Source organism: Lithobates pipiens, unplaced genomic scaffold (genome assembly GCF_037356315.1).
Source record: "Lithobates pipiens isolate NorthernLeopardFrog02 unplaced genomic scaffold, aLitPip1_a1.2 Scaffold_13, whole genome shotgun sequence".
NCBI classification, from domain to species: Eukaryota; Metazoa; Chordata; class Amphibia; order Anura; family Ranidae; genus Lithobates; species Lithobates pipiens.
The window spans coordinates 485,036,615-485,055,046 of record NW_027507718.1 but is presented as its reverse complement, the minus strand read 5'-3'; positions in this window follow the sequence as shown (position 1 = coordinate 485,055,046).

Genomic DNA, 18,432 nt, shown 5'->3' with positions numbered 1-18,432 from the left:
ATTTTTATTTGTTTGTGCATATTTCTACTTATAAAAATATGTCTGATTTATATTTTGCTGGTAACTGGACTTATAACTTTATTTAAATTTTTTTTTCTCTTTACCAGAAAAAAAAACTACCTCTAACCTCTTACCAGTCTATCCACATCTAAATTAAAAACCTCTTACCAGTCTATCCACATCTAAAAAAAAAAAAAAAAAAAAAACAGTTTTAGCCTTTGATACATTTTAATATTGGTTTCTGCCCTAAAGGGTTATGCACACAGTAGATCGAATTTGTGTAGCAGAGAGTTAACTTATCGGTATGTTTTTGTGTTGTGGGAAGAAAGCACACACAAACATTAGGGATCATTTCAACTCAAAAACTCTCTGCCACCAAATTGCTAGATGATGATCCATTGCTGTGATGCCAACACACACCATTAAGAAATATGTATCCTGAGTTATTTAAATTCAGTAATTAAGAGTTTTGTTTTTGAAACAATATGTAAAATATATACTTTGAGTTGTATATAAAAGAAGAAAATATTTTGAGATGGTGAAGCAATAAATATGAAAGCACAGGCATAAGAGGCAGAAGCCTAGAGTACATCTGCTTTATGAAAATCAAGTGTCCTTGTACCGATAGATGGTGCTTGGATTTATGTTTTTGTTTTTTTTCTGTCGCACTTCTTATTACCTATTGACTGATCTAACCCTCAAATATTCATGTTAATTGACTCATTGCACTCTTGGATCTAATATGCAGTTCTTTCTACTTTTGTCTACAGACATCTGGACTTCTTTAAAAGCAATTCTCCCTATAGCACTCCATACATGCTCATGGTTCTTCATAAGATTATATTCTATTGTATTATCTGGAAGTAAATATCTGAACTCTCTTTACTGTGATTATACCATCATCTGCTCTTCCTGCAAGAGCATGTATTCCTGTAAATGATCCAAAGACCAGGCAAATCTTGCTAAATAACTATTCCATTTAAATCCCTTTTCTTTTACTGTTTGTTGTAATATCTTTTCTATAAATATTTTATTTTCATTAAAACAATATTTCCAAAAAAAATTAAGCTGAATTTCTGACCTGGGAGTAATGCCCCGTACACACGTTCCGATTATCGGACCACAGAAGTCGCTTTCGGACAGATCGTTTGATAATCTGATTGTTAGTACGCAGCTTTCGACAGCCGATCACGACAGTCTGTCCAACCAAATCCAAAGGGACAAACAGGAAAACTTTGGTCGGATGACAGCCCATTGTACGACAATCGTGTAGCCAGTACAGCATGCGTCCAATAAAAGTAATTCGACAAACGCCACGCATGATCGGAAACACGAAAATAAACCAGAAGGACACACAGGTCACACGTATTTGACATCATTTAAAATACATAGCTACGCACGACGGAAGATTTTTCCAGAATCGTACGACAAAAATCTAAGCCCTTGTACACACGGTCGGAGATTCCGACAACCAAATCCATCTGATTTTGTCCGTTGGATCTTGTCCGAAACTGTTGCATACACACGGTCGGACAAAGTTGTCGGAAAATCCGATCTTTCAGAACGTGATGACGTAATTTCGTTACGATGGGACTACGTTCAGGCTAGTAGCCAATAGCTTTGATGTAGGAATTTGATCTGAGCATGCGTGGCACTTTGTCCGATCGAAATTCTCTACACATGATCGGAGTATGTCCGATCTGACCTTTTTGTCGGAAAATATTTTCAGCAAGTTGGAAAATTTGGTCCGACGGATATTCCAACGGAAACAGTCCGATGCAGACCACACACAATCGGAATATCCGACAAAACGCTCCGATCGGACACATTCCGTCGGAATCTCCGATCATGTGTACAAGGGCTTAGACACATTTTGCACTGTTGTATTCGATCTTATACAACAAAATGTGAACGATCTGTCTTACGATGATCGTAATGTGTGTACGGGGCATAAGTGTTTATACTAAACAACTCCTTAAACAACAGCTCCCATTCTCATGGAGCAAAGAAGGTATACAAACCTGGGTATGACCCTTATGGCCACCATGAGTAACCTGGTGATCTCTAACCTTAAACCCTTGATCAATAGACTCACCACAGAGCTCCGACCTAGATCACAATATGAATTATCATGGTATGGTAGACTGGCGGCTTTCAAAATGAGTATCTTACCACAACTTTTGTATACATTCAGGGCTCTGCCTATCCCGATTGTATCCCACTACCTATCAACCCTGTCAAGCCTCCTTAGGAAGTATATTTGGAATGGGAAGAGAGCCAGATGTGCACAATCTAGTCTTATCAAACATAGGACACTAGGTGGTGCTGGATTGCCAGACCTCAGAGACTGATACCGGGCAGTACAGATAGACCAAGTAAAACATTGGTTCTAGACAGAGGAAATTTCACTATTGGCAGAAATAGAATCGGCCCTATCACCCCCTGGAAACTTACGCTTAATCCTTCTCAGCGATATGTGGAAGCTGTGGGATCTTAGTTTTTATCCATACCCACCCAGGCTTCATTACTAGCCTGGAGATACTTTAATGGTCAAAACATGCAGCATGCTACACCCATCATTGTGTCATTCCTTATTACTATATTTGAATCTATGATACCGATGCTGGACACTAAACCCTTGACACTATATGGCATAAACAAAGTAGCAGACTTCTTAGCTCATGCTAAACCCAAAACTCTAGAAGAACTACAAACAGAAAAGTTACAGAGAAAGGTGGTGTTCACATGCGTTCGTATATTACACTTCCTCATTAAAAATCCCCTTGACCCCTTCCCACTCTCACGATGCATCCCAAAGTGTGGAATTTTTCCACTTTTAACAGGCATAAGGCAAAAGGCATTTTCTTATTCTTCAACCTCCTGCAAGACAAAGGCACTTTCTGCAAGACTAGCATGATGTTTAATGGGAGAAAGACCGTTGGGAAACGTTCAAGGACAACCAATGGTGAACTGCCATTAGCTCAATCTCTAAAGTTACACATTGTGTTACCCATTGGTAGGCGGTATTGAAAATCACTAATAGGTGGTACTAGCGGGATTTTTCACCTCTTATTCCCCTCAATGCTAGCACAAATGAGGCTAAGTAGGTCACTTACTACACGTCCTTTAGGAATGCCCTAACCTCACCAGCTTCTGGAGACAAACATTCCAGTTGATTTCCACATGCACAGGGATTATAACTTATCCCTGTCCTGTCCTTGCTTTACTTAACCTTGGTATACACAATTTCCCACTCATGTTTCGGCCGGTCATCACCCACATGCTGCAAGCCGCATGCCCTATGATCCTGAGACAATGGAATTTACTCCTAGCCTCAAACCTCTCCGAGGTAAACCTGAAACATCAGAACTATATACGAATGATTGCTAGTCATTAACTCAATTAAATATGAGGCCTTCAGTGAAACTTGAAGTATTTGGATGGAAAAGCAGAAATCTGTTAGCTGATACTCTGTACTGACTCCATGGTGCATACCTGTAAGTTGGATTGTACACTATTCATTATGACAAATGTTGTAATTTCAGGACTTTGTTATAAACGATAAAAATTATTGCTCTGCTAACCTCTGCGGGTGCCAATACAAAGCTAATGAAATTGGTTTGCCGATCGCGGTGCAAACTATGAAATCGGACAAGAATCGGATCGCATGGGTGTGATTCCAGTGCGGACCAAAAAAAGGGTTCTGCACCATTTTGGTCCGAACATGATATGAATTCAGCCAATTTGCATCGCACAGACATCACATGTGATCTGCACAGCAATGCAGTGCGAATCACGTGCAATGTCTGTCATTACAATAGTGTGAACCCAGCCTAACTCCTCATAAAATAAATCAGATTTGTAATGACAGAATGATAAAAGCTGTCAAAGAAACAGGACAGCTGGTGTCACATTCTATAGCTGTCCTGCCAGAATTGTAAGAACTTGTAAAAGAGAAATGCCTGGTATGCAATAACAATGACCCTTATGTCACTATTGTATTATGTCTTTTCTATTATGATTACTATGACAAATAATGTAAATAGTGATCTATACAATGTTTATTTGTTTCCTTTCCTGGTATGTAAAGGAATGGAACCGTACGCCTTCTCAGGATTTCTAAGGAAGGGAGGAAGGAGGAGGAGGACCAAGGAATAAAGTGGGAAGGAAGGAAAAATAAAAGAAGGGGAAGGGGGACGAGATAAAGAAGAGGATGGAAGATGGGAAGAAAGAAAGGAAGGAAGTGGGAGAAGGATAAAAGGAAGGAAGGAGGGAGGAAAGGAAGGAGACAAAGGAAGGGGGGAAGAAGAAATGTAAGAAAGGAAGGGTGAAGATGGAGGATAGAAGGGAAGGTTGAAGATAAAGAAAAAGAATGAAGAGGAAGTAAGAGGGGAGGAAGGAGGGAAGGGTGGAAAGAAGGAGGGAAGGATAGAAAGACGGAAAGAAAGGAAAGGGAAAGAAGGGATGGACGGATGGAGTAAAGAAAGGAATTATAGAAAGAGAGTGGGGGTGGAGGAAAGAAGGGAAGCAGTAATGAAGCAAACTATGCCTTTTCAGGATTTCTAGACAGGAAGGGAGGGAAGAAGAAAGGAAGCAGAAAGAAAGCACAAATTAAGGAAATAGAGAACAGGAAGGAAGAAGGGGAAGGAAGAATAGAAGGAGGGAAGAGGAGGGGAAGAATAGAAGGGAGGGAGGGAGGAAGGAAGGAAGGAAGGAAGGAAGGGAGGAAGAAAGGATGGAAGGAAGGAAGACTTTATTGTTCAGCAAAACATGCAACCAGTGATGGCTTCTCTCAGCCTGTCATACATGTTGAGCGGCTGTTGCATTTCACATACACCTGTCATCCCAGCCACAAGAATCCACTGATTGCTCGTAACCATCTGTGTGAAGGAGGCCTCATGCCGCGTACACACGACCGGACTTTCCGGCAGAAAAGGTCCGACGGTCTTCCCAACTGATTTTCGGCGGAGTTCCGATGGACTTCCTAATGAATGGACTTGGGCACTCACGAATGGACAAAGTTCGAAAGTCTGTTCGTTTTGAACATAAGATGAGGCTAAAAAAGGAAGTTTAATAGCCAGTAGCCAATAGCTTCCCTTGCGTCATATTTGGTCCGTCGGACCAGCATACAGACGAACAGTTTTCCTGATAGGAATTGAGTCCATCGGACAGATTTGAAACATGTTTAAAAACAGAGCAGCAAGGTGGGACTTTATATGAGGCACGAGGTGTGTAGAGCTTCCATCCCCAATAATTTAAACAAAAGAGCAAAACAGGTGGGACTTTATATGAGGCATGCACCCCAGGAGATAACACGATAGCAATGAAAATGGAAAGTACCCAAAATAATATAACCAAAAACATTGCATGGAAACATCACATGACATCAACTGGCATTAACATGATTTAATTGTATATAAAATATAACAGAGGTAAAATTGATATCATAATTCATACTGTAAATACTATAAAAACCCAAATCCATTGGCGACAAATCTCCAATTGTATAACTAATATAACAAAAATAAAATTAATAACAGGATTAGTTCATACTGTAAATACCGTAGAAAACAATTCCATTAGAAGCAGGTCTCCATAATAGATAATTATGTCCTTGATAAATTAATACAATCCAATTGATATGTAAGGTAAGGTAATGATGCAATTGTAAACATAAGGGGGAAACTATTGACTCACAATCCCATAATAAAGCAACATAGTTGGTTCATACTGTAAACATTATAGATAACCAAATTTACTTAAGCGTGTCTGCATGATAAATAGTTAGTCGTACTTGGTTGGTACAGTCCAATTGGTGTATAAGGTTGTAAAAGGTGATAATGTAGTATAGAAGAAAGGGCATCTATTGGCTCAACGCGTTTCGTGGCTACTGCCATTCTTCAGGAGCAGGTATGAGGTAGGTGTCTATAACTATTAAAAACATATATGTTGAAAGAGATTATATGGTAGGTCTATGTGGAGGGAGAGGAGGGGAGGGAAAAGAGGAGGGGATAGACCCCGATTTCCCATAAATACTTACAAATAATCTTATGAGCTTTGGCATAGGTATGGCGGGCTGGAGCCATACCTGGAGCAGCTCTGCTGCTGCTGTTTTTGTCACTGCTGAACAGATTTAAAGCAGATCTCCAGTTTTCTTGTGACCGAGCTGGTCCAAACCAACTATTTCTTTCACTAACAGATGCTCCTGCTGTCAGCCTCGTATAAACTGTATGAAGCATCTGCTATACAGCGCTGTGTTCTGGCAACAGAATAGTAACTTCCCACCCCATTACTGGAGTCAGGGCCGGGACAAGGGTGGGAAGGAGGGGAGGCTGCCCTGGACGCAATGGTTTATTGCAGGGATGGGGGCACCCTAACCTTAACCCTAAGGGAAGGGGGGGGGCGCAGTTTGGCATCCTTGCCCTGGACACTGTATGAGCTTGTCCCGGTACTGCCTGGAGCAAAATCAAGTTGATGAGTGCTGTTCACAGGAAGTCATGTTTTTTTTTAATGGATACAAGGGGTTTCCTCTGATTGTCGGAGGTGAAGAGATGGGCAGATGATGTCATGACCTACACCCCAGCCACTAATGAAATACAAAGCTTCCTGTGAATAGCAGAGTAGCACGGAAGTGGGACAGGAATTCCCCGTACCATTGCCGAAACACATAGCTGTACAATGTGTGTAGTTAATGCTACATTCAATTATACAGCATCTGCTATTAAAACAGGTCCAAATTAACTATTTCAAGTCACAGGAAATCTGGAGTTGGGCTTTCAGATTTGTTATCTCTAAAAAAGCAATTTGCAGTGAATCATTTTTCAGAGGGTGGCTTTCAGGTGTTCAGGAGGCATTGTCACCTCCTGAAGGCATGTGGTTTTTAATTCATTCCCCAGTGGGATTTTGTAGAAAAATACCATGCCACAGCCACAGGCTAAGCAGTTGGCTCTCGTTTATGGTGCAGTCCCATTGATCTTGATGCATGTGTTTGACAGGTGGAGCCACCTCTCAAGCTCAACAAGCCAAGTTAAATTTGCTGCAGCCATCAGGGAAAGCATTGCAGCTCTGATTTAGGTACCACCTCCCCCAGCTGTCATGGTAACCTTTATGTTGGTGATCGGATTAGGTGGTCATGTTTTTACCACCAGTGTGCCCCTTCACACTGGTGGTTAAAACATGACCACCTCCTCCAATCACCAACCTAAAGGGTCTTAATGTCCCAAGACACAGGGACAGGAACTAAAAAAAAATTCTTGCAGCACCAGCATAGTTAAAACCCTACAGAGGTTCTGACCCTTCCCTATTATATCCAAAGAATAATAAAAAAAATTTGGTTGGAGTTGGGTTTGGGAAGTTTGGCAGAATGTTAACCCTCTTTGGTTACTGATATATGAGCACTGAAGAGAAATGCTTTGTCGCCTTCTTCCAGAAGTCATATCTTTTTTTTTTTCCCTCAGATTAAATTCCATTTTTCCTTGGTAAGTGAGAAACTGATGGAGCATCACGGCGGGGTTAATGTTTTAAAGTGCACTCATTATCTGGAGAGGAATGCTGTGCTCAGGATGTGAAGAGCCTTGGGGCAGTCTGAGGAGACCTCTCCCAGGTAAAACAGTAACACAAGTCCCCATCCAAGCTGGCCTGCGGCACCGATGAGAGCGATGGAGCTCGGATTCATATGTTTATGTTTTAGCATGGTCCCTAGAGACAGACAAAAGCTTCCAGCAAGTGTTTTGTCATGATCCATCACTGGTCTGTAGGCCTGCTACACTATCACTTCCTAAAACATGGCCGGAGAACAACTGCTGCCCATATTAGCCTCCGTCTTTCACTGGCTGGGAACCTTTTAAGTCATCAGTCAGGTGTTGGGAGACACAGAAATTAGTTTGGACCAAAGATCACAGGCCTAATGACATCAAGTACAGTGCAGTATTTATCTGAGCTCCCTTATCTTCCACTTTGCTTACAAACATTCGCTTAACAAATTGTGCAAATAGTGGGACTAATTTGAGCTAAATTTGTAATCATCAGCCAAGGATCAAACTGTATCTACAAAGACTAAAAGAGATCTAAAACTTGCTGTGCATCACATTCCAACACATCGTATCTAGTAGATATAAAAACATAATGGAGTGTATTAGTAATAAGTAATTTGCAGAGCTGCATGTAAAGTAAAGAAAAGAATCACCCCGCTTTAACCACCAGGTGTCCCCAATTGCGGGGAGGGCGTCCCTGGATGTCCTCCTGTTTACTTCCCCCCTTGTGTGCCGTCGTGGGCACGCATAGGGGAAGTTCTGTGTTGGACGTGTCCCTTGGACACAGCCAATCACACATTGTGCTAAATGGCCAATCACAGCGGTCATTTAGAACTTGATCTGAGTGTCCAATGAGAGATGATCTCATATGTAAACATATGAAATCATCTCTCATTCCTCCTCACACAGAGACTGTTCTACCTCACGTGTGTGAGGAGGGAGAGCTTCCTGCTGCAGCGTGAGTGTAAAAAAATATATAAAATACAGTGCCCACAGTGCCTGTGCCATCTATCGGTGCCATCTGTCCCCAGTGCCATGTATCAATGCCATCTGTCATCAGTGCCACATCAGTATCACCAATGCCACCTATTAGTGCCATCTATCATCAGTGCCACTTATTAGTGCCAACTGTCATCAGTGCCACGTATTAGTGCCATGTGCCATCTGTTATCAGTTTCACCTGTCATCAGTGCCATGTATCAGTGCCACCTGTCATCAGTGTCACTTATTAGTGCCATCTGTCATCAGTGCCACATATTAGTGCCATCTGTCATCAGTGCTATGTGTCATTAGTGCCATCTGTCATCAGTGTCACGTGTCATCAGTGCCATGTATGAGTGCCATCTGTCATCAGTGCCATCTGTCAGTGTCACGTGCCATCTGTTATCAGTGTCACATGTCATCAGTGCCATGTATCAGTGCCACCTGTTATCAGTGTCACTTATTAGTGCCATCTGTCATCAGTGCTACGTGTCATTAGTGCCATCTGTCATCAGTGCTATGTATTAGTGCCATCTGTCATGAGGGCCACATATTAGTGCCATCTATCATCAGTGTCATGTGTTATCAGTATTACGTATTAGTGCCATCTGTCAACAGTGCCACATCAGTGTCACATGCCATCAGTGCCATGTATCAGTGCCATCTGTCATCAGTGCCACGTCAGTGTCACATGTCATTGTCCTGGTGCTCCAGGGCCTTCAAAAGTGTAATAGGCAGTCAACAAGTTAGATGTGTAATTTATGCTCCTAAAACACCTGATGGTGCTCCCTGCATGTTGGGCCTCTCTATGTGGCCAGGCTGTCAAAAAGTCCCACACATGTGCAGGGCCGGACTTTCCATAGGGCTTGAAGGGGCCACACATGTGCAGGGCCCCGCAAGCCCTGCCTGTTAATTCTTTACACTAGGCGTCCGCGCTATAGCAGGCTACAGCGTGGACGACAATTGCTGGGAGGGCGTCCCTGGACGTCCTCCTCTTGTTTACTTCCCCGATGCTTGCTGCGGGCGTGCATCGGGGAAGTTCTGTGTTGGCAGTGTCCCTTGGACACAGCCAATGACAGATCATGCTAAATGGCCAATCACAGCGACCATTTAGCACTGATCTGAGTATCCAATGAGAGATGATCTCATGAGATCATCTCTCATCGCCGGCTCTCCCCCTCACAGAGACAGCCTGTGAGGAGGGAGAGTGACGTGCAGCTTGTGAGTAAAAAAAAAACTGTGAAAAATAAAGTGCTGTCACTAGTGCCATGATAATCTGTCCCCAGTGCCATCTGTCCCCAGTGCCACCTGTCCCTAGTGCCACATGTCCCCAGTGCCACGTATAAGTGCCATCTGTCATCAGTGCCATGTGTCATCAGTGCCACCTGTCCCCAGTGCCACCAGTCCCCAGTGCCACCTGTCCCCAGTGCCATCTATACCCAGTGCCATGTATAAGTGCCATCTGTCATCAGTGCCACTGCCACATATAAGTGCCATCTGTCATCAGTGTCACGTGTCATCAGTGCCACCTGTCCCCAGTGCCATCTGTCCCCAGTGCCATCTGTCCCCAGTGCCTTGTATAAGTGCCATCTGTCAGTGCCACTGCCACGTATAAGTGCCATCTGTCATCAGTGTCACATGTCATCAGTGCCACCTGTCCCCAGTGCCACCTGTCCCCAGTGCCATGTATAAGTGCCATCTGTCATCAGTGCCACTGCCATGTATAAGTGCCATCTGTCATCAGTGCCACTGCCATGTATAAATGCCATCTGTCATCAGTGTCACGTGTCATCAGTGCCACCTGTCCCCAATGCCATCTGTCCTCAGTGCCATCTCTTGGGCACAGCCAATCACAGCCTGTGAGGAGGGAGAGCGACATGCAGCTTGTTGTGAGTAAAAAAAAAAAAGTGGAAAATAAAGTGCTGCCAGTGCCACCTGTCCCTAGTGCCACCTGTCCCCAGTGTCACCTGTCCCCAGTGCCACGTATAAGTGCCATCTGTCATCAGTGTCACGTGTCATCAGTGCCACCTGTCCCCAGTGCCACCAGTCCCCAGTGCCACCTGTCTCCAGTGCCATCTATCCCCAGTGCCATCTATCCCCAGTGCCACGTATAAGTGCCATCTGTCATCAGTGCCACTGCCACATATAAGTGCCATCTGTCATCAGTGTCACGTGTCATCAGTGTCACTTGTCCCCAGTGCCATCTGTCCCCAGTGCAAGGTGTAAGTGCCATCCGTCAGTGCCACTGCCATGTATAAGTGCCATCTGTCATCAGTGGCACGTGTCATCAGTGCCACCTGTCCCCAGTGCCACGTATAAGTGCCATCTGTCATCAGTGCCACTGCCATGTATAAGTGCCATCTGTCATCAGTGTCACATGTCATTAGTCCCACCTGTCCCCAGTGCCATCTGTCCCCAGTGCCATCCCTTGGACACAGCCAGTCACAGATCATGCTTAATGGCCAATCACAGCGGCCATTTAGCACTGATCTGAGTGTCCATGAGATCATCTCTCATTGCCTGCTCTCCCCCTCACACAGAGACAGCCTGTAAGGAGGGAGAGCGACATGCAGCTTGTTGTGAGTAAAAAAAAAAGTGAAACATAAAGTGCTGCCAGTGCCACCTGTCCCCAGTGCCATCTGTCCCCAGTGCCACCTGTCCCTAGTGCCACCTGTCCCCAGTGCCATGTGCCATCTGTTATCAGTGTCACGTGTCATCAATGTCACGTATTAGTGCCATCTGTCATCAGTGCCACGTATTAGTGCCATCTGTCAGCAGTGCCACATATTAGTGCCATCTGTCATCAGTGTCACATGTCATCAGTGCCGCATATTAGTGCCATCTGTTATCAGTGTCATGTGTCATCAGTGCCACGTATTAGTGTCCTCTGTCATCAGTGTCACGTGTCATCAGTGCCATCTGTCATCAGTGCCACGTCAGTGTCACGTGTCATTGTCCTGGTGCTCCAGGGCTTTCAAAATTGTAATAGGTAGTCAAGAAGTTAGATGTGTAATTTATTCTTCTAGAACACGTGACGGCGCTCCCTGCATGTTGGGCCTCTCTAAGTGGCCAGGCTGTGGAAAAGTCCCACACATGTGGTATCATAATACTCAGGAGGAGTAGAATGTACAATTTATCTTGCACTTTGTTCAATGAGTTATTTTGTTATATTCTTGCAATTGATTTGTTATGATTGCAACCTTACAAGGTATTTGTTTTTTTTTCAATATGTTTTCCAGGTAAATAAGTGTTTTATGTTTTCATTCTGACCAAGACATTTGTGCATTGCAATAAACACTTGATCACTTTGAACTTTTTTAATCATTATTTATTTATTGGAAAAAAGCTTTTCAAGCTTCAATCAGTAATAGATTATTACTTTTTTTTAGCATTTAACACTGTCTACGGTACCAGTCACCTTTTAAAAGTAGTTTGGCACTTCAAATAACGATTGGATCGATTATATTGTTACGGCACCAGATGGCGACAAATTAATATAGAAGGTAGGGCTTGAAAGTGACTCAAGCCCAGGGGCCCCCAGCACACTAAGTCTAGCCCTGCACATGTGGTATCGTAATACTCAGGAGGAGTAGCAGAATTGGGGTGTCATTGGTGGTATACACATGCCATGTGAGAGAAATAACCTATTACAATGACAATTTTGTGGGGAAAAAAAATCTTCATTTTGCAAAGAATTGTGGGAAAAAAATGACAGCATGAAAAACCTCACCATGCCTCTTACTAAATACCTTGGAATGTCTACTTTCAAAAAAGGGGTTATTTGGGGGGTATTTGTACTTTCCTGACTTGTTCGGGTCGCAAGAAATTAGATAGACCACCAGTACATCAGGTGTGATCAATTTGTTATGATTTGCGCCACAGCTTGTAGACTCTCTAACTTTCACAAACACCAAATAATATCCACTAATTTGGGTTATTTTTTACCAAAGATATGTAGCAGTATAAATTGTGGCCAAAATTTATGAATAAAAATTTGTAATTTGCAAAATGTTATCACAGAAACTAAGAAAAATTCGTTTTTTTTTTCTAAATTTCCGTTTTTATTTTTCATTTATAGCACAAAAAAATAAAAAACCCAGAGGTGATCAAATACCACCAAAAAAAAACTCTATTTGTATGCAAAAAAGGACAAAAAATTTATTTGGGTACAGTGTTACATAACTGAGTAATTGTCATTCAAAATGTGAGAGCGCTGAAAGCTGAAAATTGGTCTGGGCAGGAGGGGGGTTTATGTGCCCAGTAGGCAAGTGGTTTAAATAATCACATTTTGTTGCTTTGCAGCCTAAAATGAAGACAGACACATTTTGTGGTTTTATTCAGCTGTATTTACGAGTGCAACTTATAACATCAAAGTGAAATATATAACACCAACCTGTCAGATAAGAAAAAAAAAACAGAACCGTTGAGTTGAAAAAAGGATCAACCCCTTATTTCAGTATTTTGTTGGAGCACATTTTGCTTTAATTACAGCCTTTAGACTAACTTTGCACATCTAGACTTTCCAATATTTGCCCACTATTCTTTGTAGAACTGCTCAAATTCAGTTAAATTTGATGGTGCGTGTTTGTGGACTGCAGTCAAGTCATTCCACAGATTTTCAATGGAGTTTAAGTCTGGGCTCTGACTAAGCTATGCAAGGACATTCACCTTTTTCTCCTTCAACCACAGTGTCATTTTTGCTGGGTGCTTTGGGTCATTGTCATTTTGGAAGGTAAACCTTCTTCCCATTGACAACTTTCTGGAAGAGGGCAGCAGATTTTCCTCCAGAATTTGATGGTATTTTGTCCCATCCATTTTTCTTGTAGCCTGAGAAGTAGACATGTGCAAAAGGAAAAAATTTGTTTAGTTTCGTTTAGTTTTAATTCGTTAATTAATTAATTTCGTTTAGTTATATTAGTTAAATTCCTTAAATTAATTTTTGTATTTTGTTTAGTTTTCTACCAAATTCGAAAAATTGGTCACATTCGAAAATATTTCAACCAAATTAGAAAATATTTCTACCAAAATTGAAATGATTTCAACATGATTCGAAATTATTTCAACCGGATTCAAAAATATTTTGTGACCCGACTTTAGGGCCATGTATCTGGGGGTCACTTGGCGCTAGAAACCCCAAATTTGTATATGTTATAGTGCTAGTTCTATTGTGTTTGCATACCAAATTTGATGTTTCTAGCTATAAGTGACCCCGAGATATGTGGCCCCAAATTCGGGTCGCAAAATGTCATTCTCTGCTGCAGAAAAGTACTTTCATATTGCCCATATCTGGGGTCACTTGGTGGCAGGTGACGTGGCAAGTGGGCAATCCACAACTTGGTCACATGGCACTCGTGTTAAGTCACATGGCACTCGTGGCCGGTCATGTGGCACTCGTGTCAGGTCACGTGGCACCCGTGGCCGGTCACGTGGCACTCATGTCAGGCCACATGGCACTCGTGTCAGGTCACGTGGCACTCGTGGCCGATCACGTGGCACTTGTGGCCGGTCACGTGGCACTCGTGTCAGGCCACGTGGCACTCGTGGCAGGTCACGTGGCACTCCTGGTCGGTCACGTGGCACTCGTGTCAGGCCACGTGGCACTCGTGGCAGGTCACGTGGCACTCCTGGCAGGTGTCGTGGCAAGTGGACAATACACAACTTGTGGCAGGTGACGTGGCAAGTGGACAATACACAACTTGTGGCAGGTGACGTGGCAAGTGGACAAATACAATACACAACTTTTGGCAAGTGGACAATGACATACAGCATATGCACTTGCCTTGCGATCGACATCTGTGACTTCTTCAATCAGGCATGCTGACAACTTCATTGATACCATAAATATAAATTAAATAAGATGTGTGTGTTTTTTTTGCACTGTACACTGCAAGTATGAAAAGTTGATGTGACAGATATATATAAGTAAGTATAAGTAACTAACCATCTTCCAAAATTTCTAATTCAAATAGAAAAGATTAGAACAGAATAGAAAAAAAATAAATTAATAGAATAAAATAGAAAGAATATACAGCCATCTTCTGAAATTCAAATTTGAATAGAATAAATTTGAATTTCGAATAGTATGAATTCAAATTTTTAAATGAATTAATTTTAAATTTGGATAGAAAAGATTATAATAAAATAGAAAATAAACTAGAAAAACAATAGAACAGAACAGAATAGAATATATTATATTTTATTCTGTTCTGTTCTATTGTTTTTCTAGTCTATTCTTTTATATTCTATTAAAATCTTTTCTATTAAAATCGTAATCATTATATACTAAATTCCAATTTCGGAAGATGGTTTTATATATATATATATATATATATATATATATATATATATATATATATATATTTCCGACATTTGAATTTCGTATAGAATGAATTTGAATTTGAATAGAAAAGATTAGAATAGAAATAGAGAATAGACTAGAACAATAGAACAGAATAGAATATAGATACTGTCTATTTAATTTTAAAAAAAATTGCAGATTACTATTTGTTTTAATAAGATCTCCTGAAGACTATTAGCATCTATTTCATTTTTTGCAGATCTCCTGCAGACTATTAGTATCTATTTTGTTTTTTTTCACCAGATCTCCTGCAGACTATTAGCATCTATTTCATTTTTTTGCAGATCTCCTGCAGACTATTAGCATCTATTTCTTTTTTAGCAGATCTCATGTAGTCTATTAACAGCCATTTCACTTCTTTTTTTGCAGATCTCTTGCAGACTGTTAGAATCAATTAAATTTTTCTTTTTTTTGCAGATTACTATTTATTTCCATCAGATCTCCTGCAGTATATTAACATCTATTTCATTTTTTGCAGATCTCCTGCAGACTATTAGCATCTATTTCATTTTTTTTTTTTTTGCATTAGAACAGCCATTTCCTTTAGATATAGATGCTAATAGTCTGCAGTAGATCTGCAAACAATGAAATATATGTTATTATACTGCAGGTAATCTGATGGAAATAAATAGTAATCTCCAAAAAAAATTAAATTGATTCTAACAGTCTGCAGGAGATCTGCAAAAAAAAGAAGGGAAATGGCTGTTAATAGTCTACAGGAGATCATAATTGTTTCGGCGCCACTTTCAAATGCAGGACGGAGCCCTCAGAGGGAAGCCAGCTTTCCTCCGGTGAACAGCGCTGCAGTGCCCAGGGGGAGAGGAGGACCTGGAAGGCAACAGATAACACAACGATCGGTGGACCGGGCGGGCAGCAGCAGTGAGGAGGGAGAACTGTCTGAAGATCCCCAGGAGGCTGCAGGAGTGTCCGGTGGTGTGGCTGGAGGTTTCTATCGCCTGGGACAGCCTGGTGAGTGCTCACACTCTGTATTGTCTTGTGGGGCGGGGGGAGTTGTGGGGGGGAGGGAGGGGGGGTTGTAGGGGGGGAGCAGGGTTGTTTTGGGGGGAGGGGGGGTTTTAGGGGGGGAAGCGGTGGGGTTGTGGAGACTCAGACGGAAAAGGACGCCAGGGGAACCAAGACTGGATCAGAGGCGGGGGACAAGGACGTGGACAAGGTGCGTTTAGTGAACGCAGCGTGCTGTGAGGTATATGTTTGTTTTGAGGGCCCCTTAGGGGCTCACTTAAAGAAGGAAGTTCGGGAAAAGATCTGGAAGGACGAGTTTGTGGAAATTTTTTCCCTGCTCCCCTTGGAGAAATTAAATTTAGATCGGGTGAAGCCGGATGAGAGTAAAAAGGATGAGGAAGAGAAGAGGAGGTATAGATTGATCCCTCGCACATTTGCAAACTGGTTGCAAGCGTTTGCGATTTTTGCGAGTGTGATCGGGGAAAAGGCCCCCGAAAATTTTTGCTATCTCAAGGCGATCAGTGAGGCTCATAGGGTTTATGGGGGCTTGGTGTGGCTTCGGTATGACGAACAGTTTCGTCAGCGGAAGGCCGTTCGCCCCTCCATCAAGTGGGATCACAAAGACATTAGTCTTTGGATGAAATTGATGACATCTTTGAGGGGGACGGGCCAGTTTTTTCCAGGGGGGGCCGGCGGCGCTTCCTCCGCGGGATCGCCACCCCCTAAAAAGAAAGGGGTCTGCTGGCAGTTCAATGAAGGAACGTGCCGTTTCAGGGGAATCATGCAGATACAAGCACGAGTGCTCGGGATGTAGCGGGAGCCACCCCTTCCTGCGATGGTTTAAACAGGGCAAGGGTCGACCAGGGGATAACGCTGGAAAAAGGGATGACGCCGGTGAGTCTGCTAAGGATGCTTCCTTTTCTAAGTAGGTATCCTGACAGGGCGGCGGCGAGTTTGTTGGAGGTTGATTTTAGGGAAGGGTTTAGGATTCCGAGTACGGTGCGGGAGGTGCCACCAATCTCGGATAATTTGAGGTCGGTCCGTCTCCATCAGGGGGTGGTGTCGGCAAAATTGGCCAAGGAGGTGGTGTTAGGGTGGATGGCGGGCCCGTTTGAGGCTCCTCCGCTGCCGGGTTTAGTTGTTTCCCCGTTGGGTGTTGTTCCGAAAAAGGAACCGGGTCAGTACAGGATGATTCATCATCTGTCCTACCCTAAGGGCGGCTCTGTCAACGATGGTATTGACCCACAGGCATGTGCGGTTACCTATACATCATTTGATGCAGCTGTAGCGTGGGTTAGGAAATATGGCAGGGGCTCGCTTATGGCGAAAACCGATGTGGAGTCGGCTTTTCGATTGTTGCCAGTACATCCCGAGAGCATGTGTTTGTTGGGTTGTTGGCAGGGGGCGTACTTCGTGGACAAGTGTCTCCCGATGGGGTGTTCCATTTCCTGTGCGTATTTTAAGCAGTTCAGGGCCTTTTTTGAATGGGCGGTTAGGGAGGTCGCGGGGGTGAGTTCTATTATCCACTATTTGGATGATTTTTTATGCATAGGCCCCCCGGATTCTCGTTGTTGCGGCATTTTGCTCGGGACCGTTCAGCATTTAGCAAAAAGATTTGGGATCCCCTTGGCGGGGGGTAAGACAGAAGGCCCAAAATCAGAATTGATTTTGCTGGGGATCACGATTGATTCGGTGGCGATGGAGTGTAGATTGCCGGAGGACAAATTGGTGGCCTTGAGACATGAGGTGAGTATGGCCAGTGGCAGGCGTAAGCTTCGCTTGAAGGAAGTGCAGTCCTTGCTGGGCAAATTGAATTTTGCTTGCAGGATTATCCCTGTAGATGATTGGCGGCTGCCACGGCGGGGGTGTGCATGCCGAATCACTTCATGCGATTGAGGAGGGAGTTACAGGAGGACTTGAAGATTTGGGATTCCTTTTTGGCAGCCTTCAATGGGAGGGCCATTTGGCAGGTTGGGTCGGTCAGCAATGTGGATCTGGTCTTGTTCACGGACACGGCTGGATCGGGTGGCTATGGCGCGTACTGCCAGGGTAAGTGGAGCGCGGGTCCGTGGCCGGAGAGTTGGAGGGAGGCGGTTTCCTCAAAAATTTAGTTTTGCTGGAATTATTCCCCATGATTTTAGCTGTTGAGTTGTGGGGGGATGTATTGGGGAACAGGAAGGTGCGGTTCAATTGTGACAACATGGGGGTGGTGATGGCTATTAATAACATCTCGGCCTCTTCTCCCCCGGTGATAAGATTGTTGCGGCACTTGGTGCTTGGCATAAATGCGTTTATATATGCTGTGCATATCCCTGGGGTCGACAATGGCTTAGCGGATGCTTTGTCTCGTTTCCAGTGGGACACGTTTCGCAAACTGGCACCGGAAGCGAATCAGGCATTGGAGTCGCCGCAGGATTGATCAGACAGTCTCTCAGCGCGGGAACGTGGAAGGCTTATCAGAAAGTATGGCAAGAATGGTTGGTCCTGGTGAATGAGGTAGGAGGTGCAGGGTGCCCGGACGGGATGGAGATGCTGGTGTTACTTTTTGTATGTAGTAATCATGCCAGAGGCGTGTCTGGGGCAGCCATGGGACGGAAG